The sequence below is a fragment of the Thalassophryne amazonica genome, chromosome 2, assembly GCF_902500255.1.
Source record: "Thalassophryne amazonica chromosome 2, fThaAma1.1, whole genome shotgun sequence".
Classification (NCBI taxonomy): domain Eukaryota; kingdom Metazoa; phylum Chordata; class Actinopteri; order Batrachoidiformes; family Batrachoididae; genus Thalassophryne; species Thalassophryne amazonica.
Window position 1 is genome coordinate 124,975,951 of NC_047104.1, and position 19,238 is coordinate 124,995,188.

Sequence of the window (19,238 nt, forward strand, 5' to 3'; positions counted from 1 at the left end):
TGTGCAGCTTTTGCATCATCTGATTGCAGTCTACATATTCTGACGGTATCAAAACAGCATCTGAAATGATCTGATCATGGTTGATTGAGCTCTGAGATCGATCGGTCACAGCAAAGTCTGCCGACATGTTGTAGGATGTCCACCTCCACTGGACCCCGACCAGGGAAGGCAAAGGAAATGTTATGTCATAACATGTATGTGGCACACATTCATCATGTACAGTGAATGTGAACAGTGCACATTCAAACCGGAAATACAGCTGAACCGCTCTGTGGTCTCATGCGCAGTAATACTTTATAGCGCATGTCAGGCACAGAGCTGTTCAGGTACTAATATGCATATTAGTACCTGAACACCATCTAAACTCTGTAGGAGGTGTGTTGTGGAACTGTATCCCAGGCCGTGACAACATTATTAAACATGAAACTCACCTCCAGCACGGAACCAAGATCTTTTCACAGCACAGAGAGCACGGGAACCAAACCACAGCCTATGGTGAAAAGCCTCACCCTGGCTGCAAAAATTAAACCCCATGTGATAATCCAACCGACATCACGGTGTACAGAGTTGTGTTGTGCTCCTGAAGTGAGAAAAAAGTAAAAAGAAATGAATGTTTACTGGAAAGGCTGCGTCTGACACATGGTGCAACTGATTGGCCCACTGCCAGCAAACTTTCAGCAAAGGTGTCCAGTGGTGTGCGCACGTGCAACCTGCGCTCATGCACTAGCTTAGTGGCTCATGCAGCCTTTATGTACACACACAGCTGAGTGATCATTTCAGCCCCAAACGTGTGAGTGGGGCATGCTCCACACACGAATGCTACACACTCGCGTGGACGAGATAGTCTGGATGGGTTCTGGCACTGCTGACCACGCCTCTCTTCCTCCCGACTGCGTCCGATGATGGTAATATTTGCTGTTCCGACCTGGTTCCTGCACATTCTTGCTATGTGTGACGGGGGCTTAAGAGTCAGAATGTGGCAGGTACACAGTACTCTGCTTTTGAAAAAGTGGACTCAAATGAGAAATTTACAATAAGATAACAGCACTTCAGTAATGTGTCAGACGGTCCCAGTGGACACCATCCAAAGCTGCCTGTGGTGCAACAGTAAGGTGATATTTTGTATTTTAACTGAATATTTACATTTATCATATACCTATAAATGATACGCCAATATGATTGGATAAAACACTAAAGAATAAATAGCAATACACCCTTTTCGCGGACGGGTAATATTTTTCATACCACCCGAGTAATCAGCCAATCCGGACAGCGGAGCGGCGCCACGACAAAGAGGCGTGTTCAGAGGAACTGTGAAATACTGGTGAGTCACTATTAATAATTTCTTACGTGTCCAACCTCGTGGGTTGATCGTTAAAATTAAATTCGTTAGTTCTAAAAGCCATCATAATTATTTATAGGAAAACGTTCTATTTTTTTCTACTAAGGTTTGAACTTTGAGTGTTTACACAGGAGAGGAAAGTCAGAAAATGTTAATGCCTGTTTGAGAAAAGTGTATAAAGTGTGTAGTGAGGGGTTTTACAGGCTTAAAACATCTATAATAATTGTAAAAAATAACGCTTACTACTTCGCGGATTTCGCCTATCGCCGGTTATTTTTAGAACGTAACTCCTGTGAACAACTTGATAACTGATAATATTTCATTTCATAGTTCAGTTCAGTTTGCAGTGAAGAGAATGAAAAAACTGTGCTAAATGAAAGAAGTAGTGATGAAGGTCAGGTGTACCAGTAGCACACTGCCACTGGTACTGTACGTCCAGAAAAGTTCTTTCGTCCGATCAAAACACTGCAGTGTGAAACCAAACTAACCGGATCAGATGGATACAAACATGAACCTTAGTTCAGTCCTTGGTCGAGGGATTCATGTGTGAAAATATTATACTTCTACCCTATTGATTAAAAGTACAGTTGTTTCAGTCAAACCAGGTTTTATTTATTTCCCGCACCTGTGGCAAGTAAATTCAATCGATTATTTAACATTTTCAGAAGACAATTAATTTGTAACTTCTTCTAATAAAACACTGTGGAATCATTCTGACATCTTCACAGAGTCAAAATGAGAAACTATTTGCAACCAGTTGTCTGTGTGCTGCACTCATCTTTAATGGTTGCTTTGTTTGTGAAAAATACTTATTTGGAAAAATAGTTGTGAAAATTAATCAATGAAAATCAACTGGGCAAACTAAAACATCCACTGTGTGCTGAAACAGGCAATAAAATATCACCACTTTGCTACATTTTAGATGATGGTGCGACACATCTTAAGAAATTTGCCCAACTTCACATAAAACTTATTCCAGTCTTAAAAGCTAGCTCCAGTCCTTTAAGTTGAACAAAATTAGAACACACACTAAATGGTCCCTATGCTAATTTAATAATATCACGAGCAAGTTATGTTGTGCATAATGATTAACTGCAACAAAATTTTTGAGTTTTGCAAAATGTGGTTTTGAATTAATATTGAGTACCCCATTGATATCCATGTATTTGTTTCACCAATTTGTTCTGCAGGAAATAACACTGGTCTATACATTTTAAGAAGTTGTCTGCTTCAGAAATATAATGTGCTATTTACGATGGATTTTGCCATGCTGAATTCAAATATGATAATAAAAATGACTGGTTGGCTACTGTTTCTAAGATATTTAAGTTTTTCCATTTTAAGTCTATATAATTATATTTTGTTGATAGTAGCATTTTCATGATAAATCATACACATAGGTCTTTTCATGTTTCTCTGACTGTTCATATAATAATATTTCACCTGTTTTTTTTTTTTGTAATACTTTAAAAATCATCAAAAGGTAACCCTTAGTAGCATAGTAGTAACATATCTTAAAACTAGAGCCACTCGACCATTTCAAACATCATTTTCATTCTCAGTGGCCCAAAATTAGTAATGTTTGACTACATTTATTTCAGAAGTATTTCGACTGTAAAACAGTGTAACATGACACTTAAGACACCTGACACAAGTGAGTCAGAAATTAAATGATCAAAGCTGCTTGTTTATATGGGTTTTTTTTTTTTTTTTTTGGTAACACTTGACAAGTTGAGATTTTTTTCAGTTGTCTTGAATATGGCAACTTGATATTAATCAAAGTGACATAACCAGAAGTTGTCTTTGGCCTTTTTGGTCTTCAGTTGTATGCCAACATTGTATTACCTTTTTTTAACGTTCGATGTTAACACGCGGCCATCCTGTGGTTCTTTAGGAAATAATAGTCTATTTTCCATGATGTTAATGAGGCTTCAGAAACTCAGGTTTGTGTGTATGTATTCTTGAAAAGCCACCACGGGGCTTTTTTGGTTCTAACACTAAGCGAGCAGAAATGATATATGAAGCAAGATTAGGAGAGCAACTTGTGTGTGCTTTGCCTGATCCCAAGACAATCTCAATTTAATAGCGCATTAAAGACCACGTACTGCATCATTTATTACATTGTTTATTTTCCCGTCACCCTCCCTTATTTTGATTTGAGCTCTAATTAATCCTGAGCAGAATCTCTACTTCATTAACTTGAGCAGCTCTAGGCCTCATCTGGGGTTAATTACTCAAATAAAAGCTGGAAATATTTTGTTCATTGTGACCAAACACTGAGTTTGGATGGGATTTCGTGGGGGGGGGGGGGGGGGGGGGGGGGACTGGAGATCAGCACACATTTAAAAAAAAGGTCACACTTTTTTTTTTGCTCAGTTTCAGACATACAAGCAGTATGAATATTCATGTAAAATCAGGATGTTATAAGTTCATTAAAGCTGTTAGACTGTCGTCAGTACTTGCAGATCATTTGCAGTGATCGTTATGATATACAAAGAATATTAATCAAGATCATCCTCTACTGGTGGTTGGCTCTCACTGCGGTATTGTATCACTTCCTGTTCCGGAGCACAGCGGTGTTTTTCTGTATCTGTTAGCTGTTTAATCTGCACAGTTAGATTGATCTAGTTAACTAGATAACGATTTGTTTCACAGTGTAATCTTCACGTGCCTTAACTAAAGCACTCCCTCTGCTGCATCACCTCTAAATTATTTACACATTATTCACTTTGCGTGTTTTTAGGAATCCGCTAGCTTAGCGCAGCTACTAGCTCTTAGCCAGTTTAGCATGGTGGCTTCTCCTGTCTCTCCCGCACTTTTCTGCTCTGGGTGTGAAATGTTTAGTTATTCCTCGGCCTCCTTTAGCAGTAATGGTACGTGTAATAAGTGTAGCTTATTCGTAGCTTTGGAGGCCAGGCTGAGCGAATTGGAGACTCGGCTCCGCACCTTGGAAAATCCTACAGCTAGCCAGGCCCCTGTAGTCGGTGCGGACCAAGGTAGCTTAGCCGCCGTTAGTTCCCTCCCGGCAGATCCCGAGCAGCCGGAAAAGCAGGCTGACTGGGTGACTGTGAGGAGGAAGCGTAGCCCTAAACAGAAGCCCAATGGACACCACCAACCCGTTCACATCTCTAACTGTTTTTCCCCACTCGGTGACACACCCACCGAGGATCAAACTCTGGTTAATCGCGACTCTGTTTTGAGAAATGTGAAGTTAGCGACACCAGCAACCATAGTCAATTGTCTTCCGGGGGCCAGAGCAGGCGACATTGAAGGAAATTTGAAACTGCTGGCTAAGGCTAAGCATAAATTTTGTAAGATTGCAATTCACGTCGGCAGTAATGACACCCGGTTACGCCAATCGGAGGTCACTAAAATTAATATTGAATCGGTGTGTAACTTTGCAAAAACAATGTCAGACTCTGTAGTTTTCTCTGGGCCCCTCCCCAATCGGACCGGGAGTGACATGTTTAGCCGCATGTTCTCCTTGAATTGCTGGCTGTCTGAGTGGTGTCCAAAAAATGAGGTGGGCTTCATAGATAATTGGCAAAGCTTCTGGGGAAAACCTGGTCTTGTTAGGAGAGACGGCATCCATCCCACTTTGGATGGAGCAGCTCTCATTTCTAGAAATCTGGCCAATTTTCTTAAATCCTCCAAACCGTGACTATCCAGGGTTGGGACCAGGAAGCAGAGTTGTAGTCTTACACACCTCTCTGCAGCTTCTCTCCCCCCTGGCATCCCCTCATTACCCCATCCCCGTAGAGACGGTGCCTGCTCCCAGACCAGTAAAAATCTATATAAGCATAAAAATTCAAAAAGAAAAAATAATATAGCACCTTCAACTGCACCACAGACTAAAACAGTTAAATGTGGTCTATTAAACATTAGATCTCGCTCTTCTAAGTCCCTGTTAGTAAATGATATAATAATGGATCAACATATTGATTTATTCTGCCTTACAGAAATCTGGTTACAGCAGGATGAATATGTTAGTTTAAATGAGTCAACACCCCCGAGTCACACTAACTGCCAGAATGCTCGTAGCAGGGGCTGAGGCGGAGGATTAGCAGCAATCTTCCACTCCAGCTTATTAATTAATCAAAAACTCAGACAGAGCTTTAATTCATTTGAAAGCTTGTCTCTTAGTCTTGTCCATCCAAAATGGAAGTCCCAAAAAACAGTTTTATTTGTTGTTATCTATCGTCCTCCTGGTCGTTACTGTGAGTTTCTCTGTGAATTTTTGGACCTTTTGTCTGAGTTAGTGCTTAGCTCAGATAAGATAATTGTAGTGGGCGATTTTAACATCCACACAGATGCTGAGAATGACAGCCTCAACACTGCATTTAATCTATTGTTAGACTCGATTGGCTTTGCTCAAAATGTAAATGAGTCCACCCACCACTTTAATCATACCTTAGATCTTGTTCTGACTTATGGTATGGAAATTGAAGACTTAACAGTATTCCCTGAAAACCCCCTTCTGTCTGATCATTTCTTAATAACATTTACATTTACTCTGATGGACTACCCAGTAGTGGGGAATAAGTTTCATTACAGTAGACGTCTTTCAGAAAACGCTGTAACTAGGTTTAAGGATATGATTCCTTCTTTATGTTCTCCAATGCCATATACCAACACAGGGCAGAGTAGCTACCTCAACTCTGTGAGTGAGATAGATTATCTCATCAATAGTTTTATATCCTCATTGAGGACAACTTTGGATGCTGTAGCTCCTCTGAAAAAGAGAGCCTTATATAAGAAGTGCCTGACTCCATGCTATAACTCACAAACTCGCAGCTTAAAGCAGATAACCCATAAGTTGGAGAGGAAATGGCGTCTCACTAATTTAGAAGATCTTCACTTAGCCTGGAAAAAGAGTCTGTTGCTCTATAAAAAAGCCCTCCGTAAAGCTAGGACATCTTACTACTCATCACTAATTGAAGAAAATAAGAACAACCCCAGGTTTCTTTTCAGCACTGTAGCCAGGCTGACAAAGAGTCAGAGCTCTATTAAGCCGGGTATTCCTTTAACTTTAACTAGTAATGACTTCATGACTTTCTTTGCTAATAAAAGTTTAACTATTAGAGAAAAAATTACTCATAATCATCCCAAAGACATATCGTTCTCTTTGGCTGCTTTCAGTGATGCCGGTATTTGGTTAGACTCTTTCTCTCCAATTGTTCTGTCTGAGTTATTTTCATTAGTTACTTCCTCCAAACCATCAACATGTCTACTAGACCCCATTCCTACCAGGCTGCTCAAGGAAGCCCTACCATTAATTAATGCTTCGATCTTAAATACGATCAATCTGTCTTTATTAGTTGGCTATGTACCACAGGCTTTTAAGGTGGCAGTAATTAAACCATTACTTAAAAAGCCATCACTTGACCCAGCTATCTTAGCTAATTATAGGCCAATCTCCAACCTTCCTTTTCTCTCAAAAATTCTTGAAAGGGTAGTTGTAAAACAGCTAACTGATCATCTGCAGAGGAATGGTCTATTTGAAGAGTTTCAGTCAGGGTTTAGAATTCATCATAGTACAGAAACAGCATTAGTGAAGGTTACAAATGATCTTCTTATGGCCTCAGTCAGTGGACTCATCTCTGTGCTTGTTCTGTTAGACCTCAGTGCTGCTTTTGATACTGTTGACCATTAAATTTTATTACAGAGATTAGAGCATGCCATAGCTATTAAAGGCACTGTGCTGCGGTGGTTTGAATCATATTTATCTAATAGATTACAATTTGTTCATGTAAATGGGGAATCTTCTTCACAGACTAAGGTTAATTATGGAGTTCCACAAGGTTCTGTGCTAGGACCAATTTTATTCACTTTATACATGCTTCCCTTAGGCAGTATTATTAGACAGCATTGGTTAAATTTTCATTGTTACGCAGATGATACTCAGCTTTATCTATCCATGAAGCCAGAGGACACACACCAATTAGCTAAACTGCAGGATTGTCTTACAGACATAAAGACATGGATGACCTCTAATTTCCTGCTTTTAAACTCAGATAAAACTGAAGTTATTGTACTTGGCCCCACAAATCTTAGAAACATGGTGTCTAACCAGATCCTTACTCTGGATGGCATTACCCTGACCTCTAGTAATACTGTGAGAAATCTTGGAGTCATTTTTGATCAGGATATGTCATTCAATGCGCATATTAAACAAATATGTAGGACTGCTTTTTTGCATTTGCGCAATATCTCTAAAATTAGAAAGGTCTTGTCTCAGAGTGATGCTGAAAAACTAATTCATGCATTTATTTCCTCTAGGCTGGACTATTGTAATTCATTATTATCAGGTTGTCCTAAAAGTTCCCTGAAAAGCCATTCAGTTAATTCAAAATGCTGCAGCTAGAGTACCCTCCCTGAGCCTGGTTCTGGTGGAGGTTTCTTCCTGTTAAAAGGGAGTTTTTCCTTCCCACTGTCGCCAAGTGCTTGCTCACAGGGGGTCGTTTTGACAGTTGGGGTTTTTCTCTAATTATTGTATGGCTTTGCCTTGCAATATGAAGCGCCTTGGGGCAACTGTTTGTTGTGATTTGGCACTATATAAATGAAATTGATTTGATTTGATTTGACCATGAAAGCAAAATGAGGTCACTTAATAGTCAAGAGAATTCCAACACCAATTCCAATCCAAGAGTAAAATCTCTTATAAATGTTTGTATGCTCACTGAACCAAATTCAACGTTACTCACGACTATTTAGTATGTGGTGCTACACTTAAATGGTAAATGGACTGCATTTATAAAGTACTTTTCCATCTGCATCAGATGCTCAAAGCGCTTTACAATAATGCCTCACATTCACCCCGATGTGAGAATGCTGCCATGCAAGGTACTCACTACACACCAGGAGCAACTAGGGGATTAAGTACCTTGCCCAAGGGCCCTTAGTGATTTTCCAGTCAGGCTGGGATTTGAACCAAGGATCGTCTGGGCTCAAGCTCAACGCTTGGTTGTGTATTCCATCTGCAACATCTGGCTTCCCAGACACATGAGCTGCAGGGGGGTTAAACACACACATGCAAGAATGCACATATGTACACACACATACGACCCACAAACAGCTGCCCAAATTTAACAGCTGTATAATATCAGCAATGGATCTCGGTAGACGCATCCCCACTGTAAAGACTCTACAATTAATTATCCTGCTGCAGCTCTTGGCAGCCCCTCATTTTACTGACGAGTGCACTCTTGCTGCTTCTTCAAAGATTAACATTTAAAAATTCATCTGCCTGGCTTTTCCAAGGTGCTCAAAATCCCTGACTATTATTCCATGAGAGTATGTTTTATTATCTCTGTGTGCTTTTTATCACTACAATCACAGCTACGGGGCCAAATTAGGAGAAAAATGGCTGATTTACTCTGCCAGTTCAAAAGAAAATGAAATAATGAAGAACTGAACATTATCTTAAGGAAGAAAAGAATAATATCTTGTAGAACTTAAAAATAAAATTCATTTTTGAAGCTTCTCCTTCATATACAAGCAATGTGCACACTTATGCATATACAGATCCTACGCAGACTATCGCATTTAAATATGAAATTCATAATTTGATACAGGTGTTAAATGGACTGCATTTATATAGCGCTTTTCCATCTGCATCAGATGCTTAAAGTGCTTTACAATAATGCCTCACATTCACCCCAATGTCAGGTTGCTGCCATACAAGGCACTCTCTACACACCAGGAGCAACTATGGGATTAAGGACTTTGCCCAAGGGCCCTTAGTGATTTTCCGGTCAGGCTGGGATTTGAACCAAGAATACTCTGTTCTCAAGCCCAACGTTTAACCACTAGACCATCACCTTCAGGATGCAGTTCAGGATGCACATTCCTGAACTGCCCAGCAGGTACCAGTGTGTCACAAGCAGAGCCGGCCCAAGGCATACGCCAACTACGCGGTCGCTTAGGGCCTCCACGCCACCAGGGGGCCCCGAGAGCACCGAGAGGTTGTGATAAAAAAGTAAATACGAGGGCTGTCAATAAAGTAACGGTCTTTTATATTTTTTTCAAAAACTATATGGATTTCATTCATATGTTTTTACGTCAGACATGCTTGAACCCTCGTGCGCATGCGTGAGTTTTTCCACGCCTGTCGGTGACGTCATTCGCCTGTGAGCACTCCTTGTGGGAGGAGTCGTCCAGCCCCTCGTCGGAATTCCTTTGTCTGAGAAGTTGCTGAGAGACTGGCGCTTTGTTTGATCAAAATTTTTTCTAAACCTGTGAGACACATCGAAGTGGACACGGTTCGAAAAATTAAGCTGGTTTTCAGTGAAAATTTTAACAGCTGATGAGAGATTTTGAGGTGATTCTGTCACTTTAAGGACTTTTCACGGTGCGAGACGTCGCGCTGCGCTCTCAGGCGGCGTCATCAGCCTGTTCAAGCTGAAAACCTCCACATTTCAGGCTCTATTGATCCAGGACGTCGTGAGAGAACAGAGAAGTTTCAGAAGAAGTCGGTTTCAGCATTTTATCCAGATATTCCACTGTTAAAGGAGATTTTTTTAATGAAAGACGTGCGGACGGATCCGCGCGTCGGGACACAGCCGACGCGGTGCGGCGGCACAGGAAAAACACCTCCGTGTTGATAACCATTTGTAAAATCCAGGCGGCTTTTGATGGCTTTCAGTGGAGTGAGTATATGAAAAATTGTTTAACAGCAGGACATGTTCCAACTTGTCCTTAAGGCTTTCAACAGAGGTGTTTTTCCTGTGGCGGAGCGTCGCGGCGGCTGCGTCCCGACGCGCGGACCCGTCCGCACGTCTTTCATTAAAAAAATCTCCTTTAACAGTGGAATATCCGGATAAAATGCTGAAACCGACTTCTTCTGAAACTTCTCTGTTCTCTCACGACGTCCTAGATCAATAGAGCCTGAAATGTGGAGGTTTTCAGCTTGAACAGGCTGACGACGCCGCCTGAGAGCGCTGTGCGACGTCTCGCACCGTGAAAAGTCCTTAACGCGACAGAATCACCTCAAAATCTCTCATCAGCCGTTAAAATTTTCACTGAAAACCAGCTTAATTTTTCGAACCGTGTCCACTTCGATGTGTCTCACAGGTTTAGAAAAAATTTTGATCAAACAACGCGCCAGTCTCTCAGCAACTTCTCAGACAAAGGAATTCCGATGAGGGGCTGGACGACTCCTCCCACAAGGAGTGCTCACAGGCGAATGACGTCACCGACAGGCGTGGAAAAACTCACGCATGCGCACGAGGGTTCAAGCATGTCTGACGTAAAAACATATGAATGAAATCCATATAGTTTTTGAAAAAAATAAAAAGGACCATAACTTTATTGACAGCCCTCGTATATACATGAAATTAAAATAATATTGAATAATTTAAACGAAATTGTATTACACCTGAAAAAAATAAATTCATTTTGACAAAATACCAATACTATGTTAATTGATGCCTCCTGTTGGCTGCTGCCACCGTTGGGCAAATTTAGATGCACCGCTTGGGTCAGGTGGTCGATGACTAATCGTGAGGAAAGAAGTGAGTGCAAGTCATGTCTCAGAAAAGAAATGATCCCTCTGGAGCGGAGAAAAGAAAAAAGAAGAAGTTGGAAGATGAGAAAAAACAACAAGACAAAGGTAGGTTTGCATGTCCAATATTCCAATTTTTGTTGTCATTATTTGCGAAATGCTTCGTTCGTTTAGTGTAAAGTGCATTAGGTGTCTTAAAGTCAGAGGTGATTGCTCTAAGACTGCAGGGGAAGCTCAGCTTCCCCTAAAATGTCAAAAAATAAGTGATCAAATATATACTGTTGTGTGTACATGTCATTGACTAAATAAGCGCTACAACACGCTCAACTTTTGTTCAGAATCAGCTTCTTATCACTGGTAATGACTCGGCTTTCCTCTCACTCAAACTCACAGCTTCACAGTGCTTTAAACTGAGCTGAGCGTCCACAGACTTCAATAGCGACACAAAGCACGCAGCGAAACGAGAAGAGTCATTGGATAAATGCTGGGCTTTGTCCCACCCATTGGACACTCAGCGTGTCTGGGGGTCTACGGGGCAGTGGGCTGGCCTGGACGCTCAGCTTCTGCATGATGATTGGATGATCTGTCTGAGGCTGAATCCCTTTTTGATTGACAGCGAAATGGGCGAATCAGCGATCTTTTGGTGTAAACATCCGTGGGAGCATTTTCATTCTGTTCTGAGTTGAACCGGAGACTTTCCTAATCCTCTTAGCGGCATTTGCTATGCACACACATTGCTGTTATGTTGTGGATTTCTATGTTCATTTTGGAGATTATTTAAGTATTGTATTTATTATTTAAGTATTTAATTTTGATTACAACTTTATTTTTCTGTAAGATAATGTGAATGTCATTTGATTCTATTTTGTATTTGGATATTGAACATTTTGCACACCATTGCACATCTGAAAGAAATTAAACTATTTAACGTGTTTACTATGAATGCAGTCTCCTGCCTGCTGATGTTACTTTCAAATAGTTAAATTAATGAGCCATACTTATACATCACTCTGTATGTAGAAGTTAATTAAAACATATTTATGAGTTTGCTACCCCTTTAAGGTTAAAAACAAGAATGACACCTGTATGATGTAAGATAATTACAAATAATGCTAATGATTGTGGGTACGTTACACACATAACAGTGTAGCCTATGGAATAATGAGGCATCTGGTGCTGAGGTGATGGTAGGGGGGCCCCAAATGAAATTCTGCTTAAGGCCCCATAAAGGCTTGGGCCGGCCCTGGTCACCAGGTAGCAACCCAGCACATCTGGAGTCCTGAAAAGATGGTCAAAACAATTTGAAAACGTTTCAAGTTACCTATCACTAATTTGCAGTCACAACAAAAAATTTCGACACCATCACAAGAGTATGAAATGTTAAAGAAGAAAGGGAAAAATGCATATCTTTCTGGGCCCATAAATGACCTCACATGATGTCCATTCAGCTGCTCCCGTTTGGTGTTCACCACAGTGGATACAGCCAGCTCCGCACAGGTAGTTGGCACAAGTTTTAGGCTGGATGCCCTTCCTGACACAACTCCAGTTTTACCTGGAGAAACACACACAGTCGCTGGTGTTCCAAAGAGGTCTCCCATCCAAGTACTAACCAGGTCCCGCACTGCTTAGCTTCTGAGATCTGAGGGGATCAGGCTGACACAGAGCAGATCTGGGACAATTCATTCATTTTCGATGCCTGCGTATTCCAGTCAGGGGTCATGGTGGGCTGGAGCTTATCCTAGCAGTCATAGAGCATTGGGCAGGGTACACCCTGGACAGGACTCCAGTCTATCGCAGGGCCACATATAGACAGGCAAACTTGCATGCCCACCTGCGGTCAATTTAGAGTCACCAGTTCACCTAAAACTGAGGGCCTAATACAGTGGTCCCTCGCTATATCGCGGTTCACCTTTCACGGCCTTGCAGTTTCGCTGATTTTTTTTAGTGCAATTTTGCATGCTGCTTCTTTTTTTTTTAACAGCACATTGTGTTCTGCATCCTCATCAGGCAGGCTGGTCAGCATCATCGCGATTGCTCTCACTGCCTCCGATGCGTTTACCAAGTCTGCGGGCTCGGTAAGCGCTGCAGCGGGCCACTCACACCGACCCACTGTCTGCTGCGCGGAGTGCAGCCAAAATTTGGCAACAGGTCCAGAGACTACGCTCACTGTTTTAATGCAGAGCGCTCCAGCAGTCTGCAAGGATAGAATTCAGCAGCACTGCATGGTCTCAGTAACCGCAGCCGCAGAGCTCCATGGCCACTGAGAGAAGTTTGTGTCTTTTTAATGACTTGGATTCTTTGCGGGTCCCGCATCCATCTCGCAATGGTAACACCGGAGGCAGTGAGCGAAGAAACAGCACGTGCATTGTGTTCTGCGTGTGTCTCTTAATAAGAATCTTCTCGCCCAGAAGAAAAAAAGAGCGCCAACAACTACCCATAACTGTTCTTCACTCGGAAAAAGACACCTGCACTGAGGTGTCTCTCAGTGGAAAAAGACGCTGCGGAGCGGCGCCAGGACGAAGAGGCGTGGTCAGAGAAACTGTGAAATACTGGTCAGTCACTATTAATAATTTCTTATGTGTCCAACCTCGTAGGTTGATTGTTAAAATTAAATTTGCTAGTTCTAAAAGCCATCATAATTATTTCTAGGAAAAAGTTCTATTTTTATTTCTCAAACAAATGTTTGGGCCTGAAAACAGGTTTTGATCTTTGGTTTCATTCTACAATACTGGACTTATTTTTCTACTAAGGTTTGAACTTTGAGAGTGTTTACACAGGAGAGAAAAGTGAGAAAATGTGTGTAGTGAGGGGTTTTACGGCCTTAAAACATCTATAATAATTGTAAAAAATAACGCTGACTACTTTGTGGATTTCACCTATCGCGGGCTACTTTTAGAACGTAACTCCCGCAATAAACGAGGGACCACTGTACACAACATTCACAGTCGTTCACGATTTTGAAAAAACTAAGAGTACACCCTAATGAATTGGTTTTAGCAGATGTTTTTCAGTGAGCTGACAACTATAAGACTGGGGATCACACATTTAACAACTGTGCCTGATGAGCGATCACAAACTATATGATCTGCCAAGCTAACTGAAGCCAACTGAATGCAACAAGCTCTCACGACACTGACTAGAGAGAGAGAGAGATTTTGTGCGATAATTTGATGCAAACTCTCTCTCGAGAAACATGGATGACAAACAGGTCACTGTTGCTGTTGTTTGCACAACTATTTGCTCTGAAAAATTATTAAGATGAAAAACGGGTATGGGTCAAGTGGTAGAGTCTTGATATTTTTACCTCCACCATCGGAGTTAGAGTAGGTAAGGCTTTCACCCCTGCTTGTTTGTTTGTCTGTTTGTGAACAGCGTGAAGGCCACAGTTTTTCATGTATCATGTAGACTTGTGCTAGGAGAACAATAAATCTATATTTAAAGTACAGTAGGGGTCACCAACCCTATTCCTGGAGAGCACCTGCCCTGCAAGTTTTCCATGTCTACCTACTCAAGTCATGCCTGATTTTTAAAAAAGTGGTGTCTTACAGCTCTTGATTGGCTGAGCACACCTGAGAGAGTTAATTGGCTGGCACTGGAACAGAGAGAATTAGAAACCATGCAGGGCCCTGCAGGAACAGGGTTGAGCACAGCTCATGAAAACACTGTATTATTCACCCCAAAACCGTTGTTTTGCAAAAAATAATTTTTATTGCATTTAGGGAATAAGCCTGTTGTGTCTGATGATTTGTGGACAGTCATGCTAGTTATACAGTCGCAAATTATGCAACACGTTAGTGGAGCCGGTAAAACAGATATTTGGGGGGTTATTCCTATTCTAATCCAATTCCATGATTTGCATGGTTTATTTTTCTGTAGGTAATTCAGTTGGCGCGGCTTACCGTCAAGACAGTGTCACTCCAACAGTGGTCAGGGCACGGAGTAATCCATCAAATGTGAAAATCCATCAAATATGAAATTGTAATTTCTTGAAAAAATTGAAATTGCTATAGACTTAGACTGCTGGGGGGTTCCCATGATGCACTGAGTGTTTCTTTTTATTCACCTCTTTTTGCTCTGTATGCACCACTCTGCATTTAATCATTAGTGACTGATCTCTGCTCTCTTCCACAGCATGTCTTTTTCCTGATTCTCTCCCCTCAGCCCCAACCAGTCCCAGCAGAAGACTGCCCCTCCCTGAGCCTGGTTCTGCTGGAGGTTTCTTCCTGTTAAAAGGGAGTTTTTCCTTCTCACGGTCGCCAAGTGCTTGCTCATAGGGGGTCGTTTTGACCGTTGGGGTTTTTCTGTAATTACTGTATGGCTTTTGCCTTACAATATAAAGCGCCTTGGGGTGAATGTTTGTTGTGATTTGGCGCTATATAAATAAAATTGATTTGATTTGATTTGATTTAATTTTGTATCAGAATCCACATCAATACTTTTGTATGGTAGCTTAAAATCACCCATTTCAGCACCGTCGTCACTATGCGACTTTCTCTCCCTCTGAGCTGACACCGGCATTTTTGACATCTGCATGGCAGCACACGTGGTCAGGGCACAGAGTAATACATAAAATGTGGAACAGTCAAATATTGTGGGACCTTACACCCGATATTATAGGGTCTGAAATCTCACACAATTAACCAATCAGATTTGCGCAAAAAAAATGTAATTGGTTTAGAATGTTGTTTGTTCTTTTAAAGCACTTGACCCTGATTAGGAATTCAACCTTTATGATGACTACCCGTCACATGTGACAGTAAATGCTGCTATTGCTCATTACTATTAAAAAGAGAAAGACAGCTAACAGTGAATATAGTTTTGTCTATTTGACTTTTTTTATTTCTTATGTAACTGTTTTCTTTTCTTGTTGTTTATGCACCAATAACACCAGATCAAATTCCTTGTATGTGGGAATTTACCTGGCAATAAATTTGATTCTGATATTACAGTATTATGTTAAAGTCTCTTTTTATACAGTATTGTTGTTACATTGTCTATCACATAAAGGATGTCAGTAGCTCTATCTGGCACTTTGAAGCTTTTTGAATTTATAGAAAATATTTGTGATTATTTTGGGATGCAATATGTAAAAATTGGACACATATTTTCTTATACTGGAACACTATTTTAAAGAAATCATAATTCTTACCTAATAAGAGGACTACGTGAGTCACACCACTCAACCATTCAATCAGTGATCATATGTCTTTTGTCTGCATCAACAAACAACCAATAAAATTAAAATGGTAGGGAATCATAAAACAATACATGGGGAAGGATATGTGTAAGTAAAGAGAATAATGAAAAAAAAAAAAAACTCAATCAGAGGCATATGCAACAGGAAAAATTCTGTTAAAGATAGAGAACCAATGAATTTACCTCAGTATAATCTAGAAATAATGATTACCTCCTCCTTCCCCCTTATAGCTAATTTCCTGTGTTTTTCCTCTTTTCTTTTCTTCCTTTGAAGCCCAAAATTGAAAGTGGTATCTCGTTTGTTGTTGTAGTCTGTCAGCTCCACGTGATTTCTGGGGATTTACCTTTGTCAATAAAACATTAGGACCCCTTCACACATAACACCAACTTGGGTGAAAGAAGCAGAAACCGGCCAAAAAAGAGCGAACCCCCCCCGAAAAAAAATTGGAGAACTGCGAAAAATTCCACCTGATGTCAGGGGAGGGGGGGACTCATGGTTGGACAGGCATGAACGATCCCGCGGCAACGGTTTCGCGCACGCACATGTGCACATGGATGAATTTAATTTAACATGTGTGCACTCTGTCAGTGCCAGCTGACAGTGAATCGCTGGCGGTCAGCTGACACCCCCCCCGCCCTGTGTCCACAGAACTATGAGCCATCACTCATTCATGTATGAATGAGTTCACACCTTTCCCCTTATTGTATATATATATTTTTATTTATTTTCCACTCTTTCTGTCTGTCATGTGTACTACAATTGATGTAGCCTGGCCAGCCAGCTGATAACTAAATTCATACCGTGCCATCCGCGCTGAGACGTGGCTGGCCAATCCTCATGATCCAGACAGCTCAAAACTGATTGGTTACTCTAAAGGCCATGCAAATTCAACGTTATGCTGACACCAAAGATATGAGAAACTTCTATCACTCTCTGAAAGAGCTCTGTGGCCCAGCCGTGCGTGGTCCAAGCACCATTTATTCACCAGAGGGGAAACTCCTTACAAAGATGTTAGACATTCTGGAACACTAGGCAGGACACTTTAGTGTCCTTCTAAATAACACAAACCTATGTCCAACAAGACAGCATCAGTGCCATATGAAACAGAGAGAAATCATGGAAGATCTGGTTGACCCTCCTAGTAGCAAAGAGGATCCACTCTCTGCAGACTGGCAAGGCTGCTGGTGAAGATGGACTACCAGCTGAAGTCTTCAAGTATGGCAATAAGATCCACGACTTTTTACTATGCATATGGCAGAGCGAGGATATCCCTGATCAATGCAGGGACGCTGTGATTGTTACCATTGTCATTTTCTGTTGCAGGTCCAAGCTCAAACTGTGTAGCAAGGCTGATTTTTATTTACTTCCCATCAAAACAAGGGTACTAATGTGACCAGCAGGTGGCATTTTCAATTTTTAATGTACAAAATCACAACATCAATACTACTTCTGCAACTACTACTAGTACTACTACTAATAATAACAATCTAATAATAATAATCCTATGTGACATCGTCTGAGTTACGGATGACGTCAGGTGGGATGCAGGATTGATGGATCCAAATTGCAGGGGCCCTCAGGCAGGTGCTGCGGTCTGAGGGTGGCCCTGTTGTGGGAACAGACCTGAGGAATGCTAACGTGGTGCTAACGCATGCATGGACCTCTCATCTTCTTTAAATTATTATGTTGTTTGATTTCCTATTTTCTGTGTCTTCAGCTTTGTAAAACTTTCTAAAACCTTGTAATTGTTAGAATGGCCTAAGCAGAGGGTCACCCCTTTGAGTCTGGTCTGCTTGAGGTTTCTTCCTCATCATCAGAGGGAGTTTTTCCTTACCACTGCCACCTCTGGCAGTGCTTGCTCTGGGGGTTGGTAAGGTTAGACCTTATTTGTGTGAAGCACATTTGGCACTATATAAATGAAATGAAATAAATGCAAAAATAAATAAACAGAAGAATAAGGAAAGAAAGAAAAAATTAAAAGTAAATAAAACACTGAAAATGCCTCAGAGGTGAAACGATTACACCAGCACTGCAAAACATGATTTTTAATTCTGTGGTATGTTGGCACCATCTTGAAAAAGGACATATGTTTGTGTGTCTGCTCAGCTTTTTAGGTTGCCACAGGGGACAGTGTAACGTACTTATGATACAATTTTCACCTTGTTTGCATGGCATAGCATCGTATGTCTCCCCAGACTCTTTGTTGAAGGTGGGTGGACATGGCAGAAGAGTGTGGCTGTGTGACTATGGATTGTGATTTGGTTGGCAGTTCAAATCAAATCAAATCAATTTTATTTATATAGCGCCAAATCACAACAAACAGTTGCCCCAGGGCGCCTTATATTGTAAAGCAAGGCCATACAATAATTATGGAAAAACCCCAACGGTCAAAACGAGCCCCTGTGAGCAAGCACTTGGCAACAGTGGGAAGGAAAAACTCCCTTTTAACAGGAAGAAACCTCCAGCAGAACCAGGCTCAGGGAGGGGCAGTCTTCTGCTGGGACTGGTTTGGGGCTGAGGGAGAGAACCAGGAAAAAGACATGCTGTGGAGGGGAGCAGAGATCAATCACTAATGATTAAATGCAGAGTGGTGCATACAATCAATCAATCAATTTTTTTATATAGCGCCAAATCACAACAAACAGTTGCCCAAGGCGCTTTATATTGTAAGGCAAGGCCATACAATAATTATGTAAAACCCCAACGGTCAAAACGACCCCCTGTGAGCAAGCACAGTGGGAAGGAAAAACTCCCTTTTAACAGGAAGAAAACCTCCAGCAGAACCAGGCTCAGGGAGGGGCAGTCTTCTGCTGGGACTGGTTGGGGCTGAGGGAGAGAACCAGGAAAAAGACATGCTGTGGAGGGGAGCAGAGATCGATCACTAATGATTAAATGCAGAGTGGTGCATACAGAGCAAAATGAGAAAGAAACAGTACTCTGATGGACTACCCAGTAGTGGGGAATAAGTTTCATTACAGTAGACGTCTTTCAGAAAACGCTGTAACTAGGTTTAAGGATATGATTCCTTCTTTATGTTCTCCAATGCCATATACCAACACAGGGCAGAGTAGCTACCTCAACTCTGTGAGTGAGATAGATTATCTCATCAATAGTTTTATATCCTCATTGAGGACAACTTTGGATGCTGTAGCTCCTCTGAAAAAGAGCCTTATATAAGAAGTGCCTGACTCCATGCT

At 41.3% G+C, this 19,238-nt stretch overlaps 3 long non-coding RNA genes across 3 annotated transcripts in view; 1 reads left to right on the forward strand and 2 right to left on the reverse strand.

Moving 5' to 3' along the window:
- LOC117530059 overlaps positions 1 to 19,238 on the reverse strand; it is a 631,671-nt gene that overhangs the window by 281,599 nt on the left and 330,834 nt on the right. The window lies entirely within an intron of this gene.
- LOC117530065 lies at positions 2,644 to 17,158 on the reverse strand. The gene is made up of 3 exons (XR_004566177.1): positions 17,147 to 17,158; positions 11,226 to 11,230; positions 2,644 to 2,862 (listed from the first exon to the last, which is right to left on the reverse strand). It is a non-coding gene; the product is annotated as an uncharacterized LOC117530065 (long non-coding RNA).
- Positions 2,830 to 14,143, forward strand: LOC117530069. The gene is made up of 3 exons (XR_004566178.1): positions 2,830 to 2,966; positions 7,488 to 7,492; positions 14,134 to 14,143. It is a non-coding gene; the product is annotated as an uncharacterized LOC117530069 (long non-coding RNA).